This window comes from Perca fluviatilis, chromosome 22 (genome assembly GCF_010015445.1).
Source record: "Perca fluviatilis chromosome 22, GENO_Pfluv_1.0, whole genome shotgun sequence".
NCBI lineage: Eukaryota > Metazoa > Chordata > Actinopteri > Perciformes > Percidae > Perca > Perca fluviatilis.
This window is the reverse complement of record NC_053133.1, coordinates 1,630,269-1,646,312: the sequence shown is the minus strand read 5'-3', so window position 1 is coordinate 1,646,312 and position 16,044 is coordinate 1,630,269. Positions and strand designations below refer to the sequence as shown.

Below are 16,044 nucleotides of genomic sequence, written 5' to 3'. Positions count from 1 at the left end.
TACATTTCAATGGGACTCTGACTTTGAGTTCCTATATTTAGCATACAAGAATACTCCGCCACTGACGATGTAGCAGTCATTTTGCTGCTGGTTTCTCGATCAAATCAACTAGCATGTTAAATTCATGTACCACAAACCTGTCGGATGGGGCCTTATATATTAGCACGCCACTCTTATTATCTTTGGGGTGGTCTATATTCTCCTGCAGAAGGATAGTACCCCCAGAATTGGCACATTCATTTGTAATTTAAGCACAAAACATCCCTGGGTGGACTTGAACCACCATCCTTTCAGTTAACAGCCGACTGCGCTGACCTATTTAGCATACAAAGACCAGACCAGCCTGATTTTAATGGCGGGCGATTGATCTTCAATCCACTTCCTCTTGCATTTGTTTTATTACTTTTCGAGGTTGAGCTGCACATGTATGCTTATCAGGTATATTATCCACAAATTGGGAAGCGGCCTCGTGGACATGTTGAAGCTGGCGGTACATTGTATTTTTCTTACATTTCAATGGGACTCTGACTTTGAATTCCTATATTTACCATACAAGAATTTTTCGCCACGTGACGATGTAGCAGTCATTTTGCTGCTGGTTTCTCAATGACATCAACTAGCACGTTCAATTCTTGTACCACAAAACCTGTCGGATGGGGCCTTATATATTAGCACGCCACTTGTGTTATGTTTGGGGTGGTCTATATTCCCTGCAAAGGACGACAGCGCCCAGAGTTGGCTCATTCCTTGTAATTTAAGCACAAAACGTCCCTGGGTGGACTTGAACCACCATCCTTTCGGTTAACAGCCGACTGCGCTGACCTATTGCGCCACAGAGACTACGCCACAGAGACTATGCCAATTTGACTTTAATGGCGGGGGATTGATCTTCAAAGCACTTCCACTTGCATTTGTTTTATTACTTTTCGAGGTTGAGCCGCACATGTATGTATATCAGGGTATTATCCTGTTATTCAGAAATTGGGAAACCGGCCTCGTGGACATGTTGAAGCTGGCCGTGCATTGTATTTTTCTTACATTTCAATGGGACTCTGACTTTGAGTTCCTATATTTAGCATACAAGAATACTCCGCCACTGACGATGTAGCAGTCATTTTGCTGCTGGTTTCTCGATCAAATCAACTAGCATGTTAAATTCATGTACCACAAACCTGTCGGATGGGGCCTTATATATTAGCATGCCACTCGTATTATCTTTGGGGTGGTCTATATTCTCCTGCAGAAGGATAGTACCCAGAATTGGCACATTCATTGTAATTCAAGCACAAAACATCCCTGAGTGGACTTGAACCACCATCCTTTAAGTTAACAGCCGACTGCGCTGACCTATTGCGCCACAAAGACCAGACCAGCTTGATTTTAATGGCGGGCGATTGATCTTCAATCCACTTCCTCTTGCATTTGTTTTATTACTTTTCGAGGTTGAGCTGCACATGTATGCTTATCAGGGTATTATCCACAAATTGGGAAGCGGCCTCGTGGACATGTTGAAGCTGGCCGTACATTGTATTTTTCTTACATTTCAATGGGACTCTGACTTTGAATTCCTATATTTACCATACAAGAATATTCCGCCACTGACGATGTAGCAGTCATTTTGCTGCTGGTTTCTCGATGACATCAACTAGCACGTTCAATTCTTGTACCACAAACCTGTCGGATGGGGCCTTATATATTAGCACGCCACTTCTGTTATGTTTGGGGTGGTCTATATTCCCCTGCAGAAGGACAGCGCCCAGAGTTGGCTCATTCCTTGTAATTTAAGCACAAAACGTCCCTGGGTGGACTTGAACCACCATCCTTTCGGTTAACAGCCGACTGCGCTGACCTATTGCGCCACAGAGACTACGCCACAGAGACTACGCCAATCTGACTTTAATGGCGGGTGATTGATCTTCAAAGCACTTCCACTTGCATTTGTTTTATTACTTTTCGAGGTTGAGCTGCACATGTATGCATATCAGGGTATTATCCTGTTATTCAGAAATTGGGAAACCGGCCTCGTGGACATGTTGAAGCTGGCCGTGCATTGTATTTTTCTTACATTTCAATGGGACTCTGACTTTGAGTTCCTATATTTAGCATACAAGAATACTCCGCCACTGACGATGTAGCAGTCATTTTGCTGCTGGTTTCTCGATCAAATCAACTAGCATGTTAAATTCATGTACCACAAACCTGTCGGATGGGGCCTTATATATTAGCATGCCACTCGTATTATCTTTGGGGTGGTCTATATTCTCCTGCAGAAGGATAGTACCCAGAATTGGCACATTCATTGTAATTCAAGCACAAAACATCCCTGAGTGGACTTGAACCACCATCCTTTCAGTTAACAGCCGACTGCGCTGACCTATTGCGCCACAAAGACCAGACCAGCCTGATTTTAATGGCGGGCGATTGATCTTCAACCCACTTCCTCTTGCATTTGTTTTATTACTTTTCGAGGTTGAGCTGCACATGTATGTTTATCAGGGTATTATCCACAAATTGGGAAGCGGCCTCGTGGACATGTTGAAGCTGGCCGTACATTGTATTTTTCTTACATTTCAATGGGACTCTGACTTTGAATTCCTATATTTACCATACAAGAATATTCCGCCACTGACGATGTAGCAGTCATTTTGCTGCTGGTTTCTCGATGACATCAACTAGCACGTTCAATTCGTGTACCACAAACCTGTCGGATGGGGCCTTATATATTAGCACGCCACTCGTATTATCTTTGGGGTGGTCTATATTCTCCTGCAGAAGGATAGTGCCCAGAATTGGCACATTCATTGTAATTTAAGCACAAAACGTCCCTGGGTGGACTTGAACCACCATCCTTTCACTTAACAGCTGACTGCGCTGACCTATTGCGCCACAAAGACCAGCCCAGCCTGATTTTAATGGCGGGCGATTGATCTTCAATCCACTTCCTCTTGCATTTGTTTTATTACTTTTCGAGGTTGAGCTGCACATGTATGCTTATCAGGGTATTATCCACAAATTGGGAAGCGGCCTCGTGGACATGTTGAAGCTGGCAGTACATTGTATTTTTCTTACATTTCAATGGGACTCTGACTTTGAATTCCTATATTTACCATACAAGAATATTCCGCCACTGACGATGTAGCAGTCATTTTGCTGCTGGTTTCTCAATGACATCAACTAGCACGTTCAATTCTTGTACCACAAACCTGTCGGATGGGGCCTTATATATTAGCACGCCACTTGTGTTATGTTTGGGGTGGTCTATATTCCCTGCAGAAGGACAGCGCCCAGAGTTGGCTCATTCCTTGTAATTTAAGCACAAAACGTCCCTGGGTGGACTTGAACCACCATCCTTTCGGTTAACAGCCGACTGCGCTGACCTATTGCGCCACAGAGACTACGCCACAGAGACTATGCCAATTTGACTTTAATGGCGGGGGATTGATCTTCAAAGCACTTCCACTTGCATTTGTTTTATTACTTTTCGAGGTTGAGCCGCACATGTATGTATATCAGGGTATTATCCTGTTATTCAGAAATTGGGAAACCGGCCTCGTGGACATGTTGAAGCTGGCCGTGCATTGTATTTTTCTTACATTTCAATGGGACTCTGACTTTGAGTTCCTATATTTAGCATACAAGAATACTCCGCCACTGACGATGTAGCAGTCATTTTGCTGCTGGTTTCTCGATCAAATCAACTAGCATGTTAAATTCATGTACCACAAACCTGTCGGATGGGGCCTTATATATTAGCATGCCACTCGTATTATCTTTGGGGTGGTCTATATTCTCCTGCAGAAGGATAGTACCCAGAATTGGCACATTCATTGTAATTCAAGCACAAAACATCCCTGAGTGGACTTGAACCACCATCCTTTAAGTTAACAGCCGACTGCGCTGACCTATTGCGCCACAAAGACCAGACCAGCTTGATTTTAATGGCGGGCGATTGATCTTCAATCCACTTCCTCTTGCATTTGTTTTATTACTTTTCGAGGTTGAGCTGCACATGTATGCTTATCAGGTTATTATCCACAAATTGGGGAAGCGGCCTCGTGGACATGTTGAAGCTGGCAGTACATTGTATTTTTCTTACATTTCAATGGGACTCTGACTTTGAATTCCTATATTTACCATACAAGAATATTCCGCCACTGACGATGTAGCAGTCATTTTGCTGCTGGTTTCTCAATGACATCAACTAGCACGTTCAATTCTTGTACCACAAACCTGTCGGATGGGGCCTTATATATTAGCACGCCACTTCTGTTATGTTTGGGGTGGTCTATATTCCCCTGCAGAAGGACAGCGCCCAGAGTTGGCTCATTCCTTGTAATTTAAGCACAAAACGTCCCTGGGTGGACTTGAACCACCATCCTTTCGGTTAACAGCCGACTGCGCTGACCTATTGCGCCACAGAGACTACGCCACAGAGACTACGCCAATCTGACTTTAATGGCGGGTGATTGATCTTCAAAGCACTTCCACTTGCATTTGTTTTATTACTTTTCGAGGTTGAGCTGCACATGTATGCATATCAGGGTATTATCCTGTTATTCAGAAATTGGGAAACCGGCCTCGTGGACATGTTGAAGCTGGCCGTGCATTGTATTTTTCTTACATTTCAATGGGACTCTGACTTTGAGTTCCTATATTTAGCATACAAGAATACTCCGCCACTGACGATGTAGCAGTCATTTTGCTGCTGGTTTCTCGATCAAATCAACTAGCATGTTAAATTCATGTACCACAAACCTGTCGGATGGGGCCTTATATATTAGCATGCCACTCGTATTATCTTTGGGGTGGTCTATATTCTCCTGCAGAAGGATAGTACCCAGAATTGGCACATTCATTGTAATTTAAGCACAAAACGTCCCTGAGTGGACTTGAACCACCATCCTTTCAGTTAACAGCCGACTGCGCTGACCTATTGCGCCACAAAGACCAGACCAGCCTGATTTTAATGGCGGGCGATTGATCTTCAACCCACTTCCTCTTGCATTTGTTTTATTACTTTTCGAGGTTGAGCTGCACATGTATGCTTATCAGGGTATTATCCACAAATTGGGAAGCGGCCTCGTGGACATGTTGAAGCTGGCAGTACATTGTATTTTTCTTACATTTCAATGGGACTCTGACTTTGAATTCCTATATTTACCATACAAGAATATTCCGCCACTGACGATGTAGCAGTCATTTTGCTGCTGGTTTCTCAATGACATCAACTAGCACGTTCAATTCTTGTACCACAAACCTGTCGGATGGGGCCTTATATATTAGCACGCCACTTCTGTTATGTTTGGGGTGGTCTATATTCCCCTGCAGAAGGACAGCGCCCAGAGTTGGCTCATTCCTTGTAATTTAAGCACAAAACGTCCCTGGGTGGACTTGAACCACCATCCTTTCGGTTAACAGCCGACTGCGCTGACCTATTGCGCCACAGAGACTACGCCACAGAGACTACGCCAATCTGACTTTAATGGCGGGTGATTGATCTTCAAAGCACTTCCACTTGCATTTGTTTTATTACTTTTCGAGGTTGAGCTGCACATGTATGCATATCAGGGTATTATCCTGTTATTCAGAAATTGGGAAACCGGCCTCGTGGACATGTTGAAGCTGGCCGTGCATTGTATTTTTCTTACATTTCAATGGGACTCTGACTTTGAGTTCCTATATTTAGCATACAAGAATACTCCGCCACTGACGATGTAGCAGTCATTTTGCTGCTGGTTTCTCGATCAAATCAACTAGCATGTTAAATTCATGTACCACAAACCTGTCGGATGGGGCCTTATATATTAGCATGCCACTCGTATTATCTTTGGGGTGGTCTATATTCTCCTGCAGAAGGATAGTACCCAGAATTGGCACATTCATTGTAATTTAAGCACAAAACGTCCCGGGTGGACTTGAACCACCATCCTTTCAGTTAAATAACAGGCTAACTGACCTATTAGCCACAAAAACCAGACCAACCTGATTTTTAATGGGCGATTGATCTTCAACCCACTTCCTCTTGCATTTGTTTTATTACTTTTCGAGGTTGAGCTGCACATGTATGCTTATCAGGGTATTATCCACAAATTGGGAAGCGGCCTCGTGGACATGTTGAAGCTGGCGGTACATTGTATTTTTCTTACATTTCAATGGGACTCTGACTTTGAATTCCTATATTTACCATACAAGAATATTCCGCCACTGACGATGTAGCAGTCATTTTGCTGCTGGTTTCTCAATGACATCAACTAGCACGTTCAATTCTTGTACCACAAACCTGTCGGATGGGGCCTTATATATTAGCACGCCACTTCTGTTATGTTTGGGGTGGTCTATATTCCCCTGCAGAAGGACAGCGCCCAGAGTTGGCTCATTCCTTGTAATTTAAGCACAAAACGTCCCTGGGTGGACTTGAACCACCATCCTTTCGGTTAACAGCCGACTGCGCTGACCTATTAACGCCACAGAGACTACGCCACAGAAACTACGCCAATCTGACTTTAATGGCGGGTGATTGATTTTCAAAGCACTTCCACTTGCATTTGTTTTATTACTTTTCGAGGTTGAGCTGCACATGTATGCATATCAGGGTATTATCCTGTTATTCAGAAATTGGGAAACCGGCCTCGTGGACATGTTGAAGCTGGCCGTGCATTGTATTTTTCTTACATTTCAATGGGACTCTGACTTTGAGTTCCTATATTTAGCATACAAGAATACTCCGCCACTGACGATGCAGCAGTCATTTTGCTGCTGGTTTCTCGATCAAATCAACTAGCATGTTAAATTCATGTACCACAAACCTGTCGGATGGGGCCTTATATATTAGCATGCCACTCGTATTATCTTTGGGGTGGTCTATATTCTCCTGCAGAAGGATAGTACCCAGAATTGGCACATTCATTGTAATTTAAGCACAAAATGTCCCTGAGTGGACTTGAACCACCATCCTTTCAGTTAACAGCCGACTGCGCTGACTATTGCGCCACAAAGACCAGACCAGCCTGATTTTAATGGCGGGCGATTGATCTTCAACCCACTTCCTCTTGCATTTGTTTTATTACTTTTCGAGGTTGAGCTGCACATGTATGCTTATCAGGGTATTATCCACAAATTGGGAAGCGGCCTCGTGGACATGTTGAAGCTGGCAGTACATTGTATTTTTCTTACATTTCAATGGGACTCTGACTTTGAATTCCTATATTTACCATACAAGAATATTCCGCCACTGGACGATGTAGCAGTCATTTTGCTGCTGGTTTCTCAATGACATCAACTAGACACGTTCAAATTTGTACCACAAACCTGTCGGATGGGGCCTTATATATTATGACGCCACTTCTGTTATGTTTGGGGTGGTCTATATTCCCCTGCAGAAGGACAGCGCCCAGAGTTGGCTCATTCCTTGTAATTTAAGCACAAAACGTCCCTGGGTGGACTTGAACCACCATCCTTTCGGTTAACAGCCGACTGCGCTGACCTATTGCGCCACAGAGACTACGCCACAGAGACTACGCCAATCTGACTTTAATGGCGGGTGATTGATCTTCAAAGCACTTCCACTTGCATTTGTTTTATTACTTTTCGAGGTTGAGCTGCACATGTATGCATATCAGGGTATTATCCTGTTATTCAGAAATTGGGAAACCGGCCTCGTGGACATGTTGAAGCTGGCCGTGCATTGTATTTTTCTTACATTTCAATGGGACTCTGACTTTGAGTTCCTATATTTAGCATACAAGAATACTCCGCCACTGGACGATGTAGCAGTCATTTTGCTGCTGGTTTTCTCGATCAAATCAACTAGCATGTTAAATTCATGTACCACAAACCTGTCGGATGGGGCCTTATATATTAGCATGCCACTTCGTATTATCTTTGGGGTGGTCTATATTCTCCTGCAGAAGGATAGTACCCAGAATTGGCACATTCATTGTAATTTAAGCACAAAACATCCCTGAGTGGACTTGAACCACCATCCTTTCAGTTAACAGCCGAATTCGCTGACCTATTACGCTACAAAGACCAGACCAGCCTGATTTTAATGGCGGGCGATTGATCTTCAACCCACTTCCTCTTGCATTTGTTTTATTACTTTTCGAGGTTGAGCTGCACATGTATGCTTATCAGGGTATTATCCACAAATTGGGAAGCGGCCTCCGTGGACATGTTGAAGCTGGCGGTACATTGTATTTTTCTTACATTTCAATGGGACTCTGACTTTGAATTCCTATATTTACCATACAAGAATATTCCGCCACTGACGATGTAGCAGTCATTTTGCTGCTGGTTTCTCAATGACATCAACTAGCGCACGTTCAATTCTTGTACCACAAACCTGTCGGATGGGGCCTTATATATTAGCACGCCACTTCTGTTATGTTTGGGGTGGTCTATATTCCCCTGCAGAAGGACAGCGCCAAAAGTTGGCTCATTCCTTGTAATTTAAGCACAAAAACGTCCCTGGGTGGACTTGAACCACCATCCTTTCGGTTAACAGCCGACTGGCGCTGACCTATTATCGCCACAGAGACTACGCCACAGAGACTACGCCAATCTGACTTTAATGGCGCGGTGATTGATCTTCAAAGCACTTCCACTTGCATTTGTTTTATTACTTTTCGAGGTTGAGCTGCACATGTATGCATATCAGGGTATTATCCTGTTATTCAGAAATTGGGAAACCGGCCTCGTGGACATGTTGAAGCTGGCCGTGCATTGTATTTTTCTTACATTTCAATGGGACTCTGACTTTGAGTTCCTATATTTAGCATACAAGAATACTCCGACACTGGACGATGTAGCAGTCATTTTGCTGCTGGTTTCTCGATCAAATCAACTAGCATGTTGTTAAATTCATGTACCACAAACCTGTCGGATGGGGCCTTATATATTAGCATGCCACTTCTTATTATCTTTGGGGTGGTCTATATTCTCCTGCAGAAGGATAGTACCCAGAATTGGCACATTACTTGTAATTTAAGCACAAAACATCCCTGAGTGGACTTGAACCACCATCCTTTCAGTTAACAGCCGACTGCGCTGACCTATTTCGCCACAAAGACCAGACCAGCCTGATTTTAATGGCGGGCGTTGATCTTCAACCCACTTCCTCTTGCATTTGTTTTATTACTTTTCGAGGTTGAGCTGCACATGTATGCTTATCAGGGTATTATCCACAAATTGGGAAGCGGCCCCCGTGGACATGTTGAAGCTGGCCGTACATTGTATTTTTCTTACATTTCAATGGGACTCTGACTTTGAATTCCTATATTTACCATACAAGAATATTCCGCCACTGACGATGTAGCAGTCATTTTGCTGCTGGTTTCTCGATGACATCAACTAGCACGTTCAATTCTTGTACCACAAACCTGTCGGATGGGGCCTTATATATTAGCACGCCACTTGTGTTATGTTTGGGGTGGTCTATATTCCCCTGCAGAAGGACAGCGCCCAGAGTTGGCTCATTCCTTGTAATTTAAGCACAAAACGTCCCTGGGTGGACTTGAACCACCATCCTTTCGGTTAACAGCCGACTGCGCTGACCTATTGCGCCACAGAGACTACGCCACAGAGACTACGCCAATCTGACTTTAATGGCGGGTGATTGATCTTCAAAGCACTTCCACTTGCATTTGTTTTATTACTTTTCGAGGTTGAGCTGCACATGTATGCATATCAGGGTATTATCCTGTTATTCAGAAATTGGGAAACCGGCCTCGTGGACATGTTGAAGCTGGCCGTGCATTGTATTTTTCTTACATTTCAATGGGACTCTGACTTTGAGTTCCTATATTTAGCATACAAGAATACTCCGCCACTGACGATGTAGCAGTCATTTTGCTGCTGGTTTCTCGATCAAATCAACTAGCATGTTAAATTCATGTACCACAAACCTGTCGGATGGGGCCTTATATATTAGCATGCCACTCGTATTATCTTTGGGGTGGTCTATATTCTCCTGCAGAAGGATAGTACCCAGAATTGGCACATTCATTGTAATTTAAGCACAAAAACATCCCTGGGTGGACTTGAACCACCATCCTTTCAGTTAACAAGCCGACTGCGCTGACTTATTGCGCCACAAAGACCAGACCAGCCTGATTTTAATGGCGGGCGATTGATCTTCAACCCACTTCCTCTTGCATTTGTTTTATTACTTTTCGAGGTTGAGCTGCACATGTATGTTTATCAGGGTATTATCCACAAATTGGGAAGCGGCCTCGTGGACATGTTGAAGCTGGCCGTACATTGTATTTTTCTTACATTTCAATGGGACTCTGACTTTGAATTCCTATATTTACCATACAAGAATATTCCGCCACTGACGATGTAGCAGTCATTTTGCTGCTGGTTTCTCGATGACATCAACTAGCACGTTCAATTCGTGTACCACAAACCTGTCGGATGGGGCCTTATATATTAGCACGCCACTCGTATTATCTTTGGGGTGGTCTATATTCTCCTGCAGAAGGATAGTGCCCAGAATTGGCACATTCATTGTAATTTAAGCACAAAACGTCCCTGGGTGGACTTGAACCACCATCCTTTCGGTTAACAGCCGACTGCGCTGACCTATTGCGCCACAAAGACCAGACCAGCCTGATTTTAATGGCGGGCGATTGATCTTCAACCCACTTCCTCTTGCATTTGTTTTATTACTTTTCGAGGTTGAGCTGCACATGTATGCTTATCAGGGTATTATCCACAAATTGGGAAGCGGCCTCGTGGACATGTTGAAGCTGGCCGTACATTGTATTTTTCTTACATTTCAATGGGACTCTGACTTTGAATTCCTATATTTACCATACAAGAATATTCCGCCACTGACGATGTAGCAGTCATTTTGCTGCTGGTTTCTCAATGACATCAACTAGCATGTTAAATTCATGTACCACAAACCTGTCGGATGGGGCCTTATATATTAGCACGCCACTTCTGTTATGTTTGGGGTGGTCTATATTCCCCTGCAGAAGGATAGCGCCCAGAGTTGGCTCATTCCTTGTAATTTAAGCACAAAACGTCCCTGGGTGGACTTGAACCACCATCCTTTCGGTTAACAGCCGACTGCGCTGACCTATTGCGCCACAGAGACTACGCCACAGAGACTACGCCAATCTGACTTTAATGGCGGGTGATTGATCTTCAAAGCACTTCCACTTGCATTTGTTTTATTACTTTTCGAGGTTGAGCTGCACATGTATGCATATCAGGGTATTATCCTGTTATTCAGAAATTGGGAAACCGGCCTCGTGGACATGTTGAAGCTGGCCGTGCATTGTATTTTTCTTACATTTCAATGGGACTCTGACTTTGAGTTCCTATATTTAGCATACAAGAATACTCCGCCACTGACGATGTAGCAGTCATTTTGCTGCTGGTTTCTCGATCAAATCAACTAGCATGTTAAATTCATGTACCACAAACCTGTCGGATGGGGCCTTATATATTAGCATGGCCACTTCGTATTATGTTTGGGGTGGTCTATATTCCCCTGCAGAAGGATAGCACCCAGAGTTGGCACATTCACTTGTAATTTAAGCACAAAACGTCCCTGAGTGGACTTGAACCACCATCCTTTCGGTTAACAGCCGACTGCGCTGACCTATTGCGCCACAAAGACCAGACCAGCCTGATTTTAATGGCGGGCGATTGATCTTCAACCCACTTCCTCTTGCATTTGTTTTATTACTTTTCGAGGTTGAGCTGCACATGTATGCTTATCAGGGTATTATCCACAAATTGGGAAGCGGCCTCGTGGACATGTTGAAGCTGGCAGTACATTGTATTTTTCTTACATTTCAATGGGACTCTGACTTTGAATTCCTATATTTACCATACAAGAATATTCCGCCACTGACGATGTAGCAGTCATTTTGCTGCTGGTTTCTCGATGACATCAACTAGCACGTTCAATTCGTGTACCACAAACCTGTCGGATGGGGCCTTATATATTAGCACGCCACTCGTATTATCTTTGGGGTGGTCTATATTCTCCTGCAGAAGGATAGTGCCCAGAATTGGCACATTCATTGTAATTTAAGCACAAAACGTCCCTGGGTGGACTTGAACCACCATCCTTTCGGTTAACAGCCGACTGCGCTGACCTATTGCGCCACAAAGACCAGACCAGCCTGATTTTAATGGCGGGGGTGATTGATCTTCAACCCACTTCCTCTTGCATTTGTTTTATTACTTTTCGAGGTTGAGCTGCACATGTATGCTTATCAGGGTATTATCCACAAAATTGGGAAGCGGCCTCGTGGACATGTTGAAGCTGGCCGTACATTGTATTTTTCTTACATTTCAATGGGACTCTGACTTTGAATTCCTATATTTAGCATACAAGAATACTCCGCCACTGACGATGTAGCAGTCATTTTGCTGCTGGTTTCTCGATCAAATCAACTAGCATGTTAAATTCATGTACCACAAACCTGTCGGATGGGGCCTTATATATTAGCACGCCACTTCTGTTATGTTTGGGGTGGTCTATATTCCCCTGCAGAAGGACAGCGCCCAGAGTTGGCTCATTCCTTGTAATTTAAGCACAAAACATCCCTGGGTGGACTTGAACCACCATCCTTTCAGTTAACAGCCGACTGCGCTGACCTATTGCGCCACAAAGACCAGACCAGCCTGATTTTAATGGCGGGCGATTGATCTTCAACCCACTTCCTCTTGCATTTGTTTTATTACTTTTCGAGGTTGAGCTGCACATGTATGCTTATCAGGGTATTATCCACAAATTGGGAAGCGGCCTCGTGGACATGTTGAAGCTGGCCGTACATTGTATTTTTCTTACATTTCAATGGGACTCTGACTTTGAATTCCTATATTTACCATACAAGAATATTCCGCCACTGACGATGTAGCAGTCATTTTGCTGCTGGTTTCTCGATGACATCAACTAGCATGTTCAATTCGTGTACCACAAACCTGTCGGATGGGGCCTTATATATTAGCACGCCACTTGTGTTATGTTTGGGGTGGTCTATATTCCCCTGCAGAAGGACAGCGCCCAGAGTTGGCTCATTCCTTGTAATTTAAGCACAAAACGTCCCTGGGTGGACTTGAACCACCATCCTTTCGGTTAACAGCCGACTGCGCTGACCTATTGCGCCACAGAGACTACGCCACAGAGACTACGCCAATCGGGCTTTAATGGCGGGTGATTGATCTTCAAACCACTTCCACTTGCATTTGTTTTATTACTTTTCGAGGTTGAGCTGCACATGTATGCATATCAGGGTATTATCCTGTTATTCAGAAATTGGGAAACCGGCCTCGTGGACATGTTGAAGCTGGCCGTGCATTGTATTTTTCTTACATTTCAATGGGACTCTGACTTTGAGTTCCTATATTTAGCATACAAGAATACTCCGCCACTGACGATGTAGCAGTCATTTTGCTGCTGGTTTCTCAATCAAATCAACTAGCATGTTAAATTCATGTACCACAAACCTGTCGGATGGGGCCTTATATATTAGCACGCCACTTCTGTTATGTTTGGGGTGGTCTATATTCCCCTGCAGAAGGACAGCGCCCAGAGTTGGCTCATTCCTTGTAATTTAAGCACAAAACGTCCCTGGGTGGACTTGAACCACCATCCTTTCGGTTAACAGCCGACTGCGCTGACCGATTGCGCCACAAAGACCAGACCAGCCTGATTTTAATGGCGGGCGATTGATCTTCAACCCACTTCCTCTTGCATTTGTTTTATTACTTTTCGAGGTTGAGCTGCACATGTATGCTTATCAGGGTATTATCCACAAATTGGGAAGCGGCCTCGTGGACATGTTGAAGCTGGCAGTACATTGTATTTTTCTTACATTTCAATGGGACTCTGACTTTGAATTCCTATATTTAGCATACAAGAATACTCCGCCACTGACGATGTAGCAGTCATTTTGCTGCTGGTTTCTCGATGACATCAACTAGCATGTTCAATTCGTGTACCACAAACCTGTCGGATGGGGCCTTATATATTAGCACGCCACTCGTATTATCTTTGGGGTGGTCTATATTCTCCTGCAGAAGGATAGTACCCAGAGTTGGCACATTCATTGTAATTTAAGCACAAAACGTCCCTGGGTGGACTTGAACCACCATCCTTTCAGTTAACAGCCGACTGCGCTGACCTATTGCGCCACAAAGACCAGACCAGGCTGATTTTAATGGCGGGCGATTGATCTTCAACCCACTTCCTCTTGCATTTGTTTTATTACTTTTCGAGGTTGAGCTGCAGATGTATGCTTATCAGGGTATTATCCACAAATTGGGGAAGCGGCCTCGTGGACATGTTGAAGCTGGCCGTACATAGTATTTTTCTTACATTTCAATGGGACTCTGACTTTGAATTCCTATATTTACCATACAAGAATATCCAGCCACTGACGATGTAGCAGTCATTTTGCTGCTGGTTTCTCGATGACATCAACTAGCATGTTCAATTCCTGTACCACAAAACTGTCGGATGGGGCCTTATATATTAGCACGCCACTTCTGTTATGTTTGGGGTGGTCTATATTCCCCTGCAGAAGGACAGCGCCCAGAGTTGGCTCATTCCTTGTAATTTAAGCACAAAACATCCCTGGGTGGACTTGAACCACCATCCTTTCAGTTAACAGCCGACTGCGCTGACCGATTGCGCCACAAAGACCAGACCAGGCTGATTTTAATGGCGGGCGATTGATCTTCAAACCCACTTCCTCTTGCATTTGTTTTATTACTTTTCGAGGTTGAGCTGCACATGTATGCTTATCAGGGTATTATCCTTTACAAATTGGGAAGCGGCCTCGCGGACATGTTGAAGCTGGGCGTACATTGTATTTTTCTTACATTTCAATGGGACTCTGACTTTGAATCCCTATATTTACCATACAAGAATATTCCGCCACTGACGATGTAGCAGTCATTTTGCTGCTGGTTTCTCGATGACATCAACTAGCATGTTCAATTCTAGTATTACCAAAAACTGTCGGATGGGGCCTTATATATTAGCACGCCATTTGTGTTATGTTTGGGGTGGTCTATATTCCCCTGCAGAAGGACAGCGCCCAGAGTTGGCTCATTCCTTGTAATTTAAGCACAAAACGTCCCTGGGTGGACTTGAACCACCATCCTTTCGGTTAACAGCCGACTGCGCTGACCGATTGCGCCACAGAGACGACGCCACAGAGACTACGCCAATCGGGCTTTAATGGCGGGTGATTGATCTTCAAACCACTTCCACTTGCATTTGTTTTATTACTTTTCGAGGTTGAGCTGCACATGTATGCATATCAGGGTATTATCCTGTTATTCAGAAATTGGGAAACCGGCCTCGTGGACATGTTGAAGCTGGCCGTGCATTGTATTTTTCTTACATTTCAATGGGACTCTGACTTTGAGTTCCTATATTTAGCATACAAGAATACTCCGCCACTGACGATGTAGCAGTCATTTTGCTGCTGGTTTCTCAATCAAATCAACTAGCATGTTAAATTCATGTACCACAAACCTGTCGGATGGGGCCTTATATATTAGCACGCCACTCGTATTATGCTTTGGGGTGGTCTATATTCCCCTGCAGAAGGACAGCGCCCAGAGTTGGCTCATTCCTTGTAATTTAAGCACAAAACGTCCCTGGGTGGACTTGAACCACCATCCTTTCGGTTAACAGCCGACTGCGCTGACCGATTGCGCCACAAAGACCAGACCAGCCTGATTTTAATGGCGGGCGATTGATCTTCAACCCACTTCCTCTTGCATTTGTTTTATTACTTTTCGAGGTTGAGCTGCACATGTATGCTTATCAGGGTATTATCCACAAATTGGGAAGCGGCCTCGTGGACATGTTGAAGCTGGCAGTACATTGTATTTTTCTTACATTTCAATGGGACTCTGACTTTGAGTTCCTATATTTAGCATACAAGAATACTCCGCCACTGACGATGTAGCAGTCATTTTGCTGCTGGTTTCTCGATCAAATCAACTAGCATGTTAAATTCATGTACCACAAACCTGTCGGATGGGGCCTTATATATTAGCACGCCA

The 16,044-nt window shown here is 44.1% G+C and overlaps 18 non-coding genes across 18 annotated transcripts; all 18 read right to left on the bottom strand.

The window, feature by feature from the left end:
* Nucleotides 1-766: 766 nt before the first annotated feature.
* trnan-guu lies at nucleotides 767-840 on the bottom strand. Its single transcript has one exon. It is a non-coding gene; the product is annotated as a tRNA-Asn (tRNA).
* A 953-nt stretch (nucleotides 841-1,793) lies between these two features.
* On the bottom strand, nucleotides 1,794-1,867 carry trnan-guu. Its single transcript has one exon. It is a non-coding gene; the product is annotated as a tRNA-Asn (tRNA).
* Nucleotides 1,868-3,321: 1,454 nt separating this feature from the next.
* Nucleotides 3,322-3,395, bottom strand: trnan-guu. The gene has a single exon. It is a non-coding gene; the product is annotated as a tRNA-Asn (tRNA).
* Nucleotides 3,396-4,349: 954 nt separating this feature from the next.
* On the bottom strand, nucleotides 4,350-4,423 carry trnan-guu. Its single transcript has one exon. It is a non-coding gene; the product is annotated as a tRNA-Asn (tRNA).
* Nucleotides 4,424-5,376: 953 nt separating this feature from the next.
* trnan-guu lies at nucleotides 5,377-5,450 on the bottom strand. The gene has a single exon. It is a non-coding gene; the product is annotated as a tRNA-Asn (tRNA).
* A 949-nt stretch (nucleotides 5,451-6,399) lies between these two features.
* On the bottom strand, nucleotides 6,400-6,474 carry trnan-guu. The gene has a single exon. It is a non-coding gene; the product is annotated as a tRNA-Asn (tRNA).
* Nucleotides 6,475-7,427: 953 nt separating this feature from the next.
* trnan-guu lies at nucleotides 7,428-7,501 on the bottom strand. Its single transcript has one exon. It is a non-coding gene; the product is annotated as a tRNA-Asn (tRNA).
* A 1,995-nt stretch (nucleotides 7,502-9,496) lies between these two features.
* Nucleotides 9,497-9,570, bottom strand: trnan-guu. The gene has a single exon. It is a non-coding gene; the product is annotated as a tRNA-Asn (tRNA).
* Nucleotides 9,571-10,525: 955 nt separating this feature from the next.
* On the bottom strand, nucleotides 10,526-10,599 carry trnan-guu. Its single transcript has one exon. It is a non-coding gene; the product is annotated as a tRNA-Asn (tRNA).
* A 428-nt stretch (nucleotides 10,600-11,027) lies between these two features.
* Nucleotides 11,028-11,101, bottom strand: trnan-guu. The gene has a single exon. It is a non-coding gene; the product is annotated as a tRNA-Asn (tRNA).
* A 454-nt stretch (nucleotides 11,102-11,555) lies between these two features.
* Nucleotides 11,556-11,629, bottom strand: trnan-guu. Its single transcript has one exon. It is a non-coding gene; the product is annotated as a tRNA-Asn (tRNA).
* A 428-nt stretch (nucleotides 11,630-12,057) lies between these two features.
* trnan-guu lies at nucleotides 12,058-12,131 on the bottom strand. Its single transcript has one exon. It is a non-coding gene; the product is annotated as a tRNA-Asn (tRNA).
* Nucleotides 12,132-13,064: 933 nt separating this feature from the next.
* trnan-guu lies at nucleotides 13,065-13,138 on the bottom strand. The gene has a single exon. It is a non-coding gene; the product is annotated as a tRNA-Asn (tRNA).
* Nucleotides 13,139-13,589: 451 nt separating this feature from the next.
* On the bottom strand, nucleotides 13,590-13,663 carry trnan-guu. The gene has a single exon. It is a non-coding gene; the product is annotated as a tRNA-Asn (tRNA).
* Nucleotides 13,664-14,091: 428 nt separating this feature from the next.
* trnan-guu lies at nucleotides 14,092-14,165 on the bottom strand. The gene has a single exon. It is a non-coding gene; the product is annotated as a tRNA-Asn (tRNA).
* Nucleotides 14,166-14,594: 429 nt separating this feature from the next.
* Nucleotides 14,595-14,668, bottom strand: trnan-guu. Its single transcript has one exon. It is a non-coding gene; the product is annotated as a tRNA-Asn (tRNA).
* A 434-nt stretch (nucleotides 14,669-15,102) lies between these two features.
* On the bottom strand, nucleotides 15,103-15,176 carry trnan-guu. Its single transcript has one exon. It is a non-coding gene; the product is annotated as a tRNA-Asn (tRNA).
* Nucleotides 15,177-15,628: 452 nt separating this feature from the next.
* Nucleotides 15,629-15,702, bottom strand: trnan-guu. The gene has a single exon. It is a non-coding gene; the product is annotated as a tRNA-Asn (tRNA).
* Between the last annotated feature and the right edge of the window lie 342 nt (nucleotides 15,703-16,044).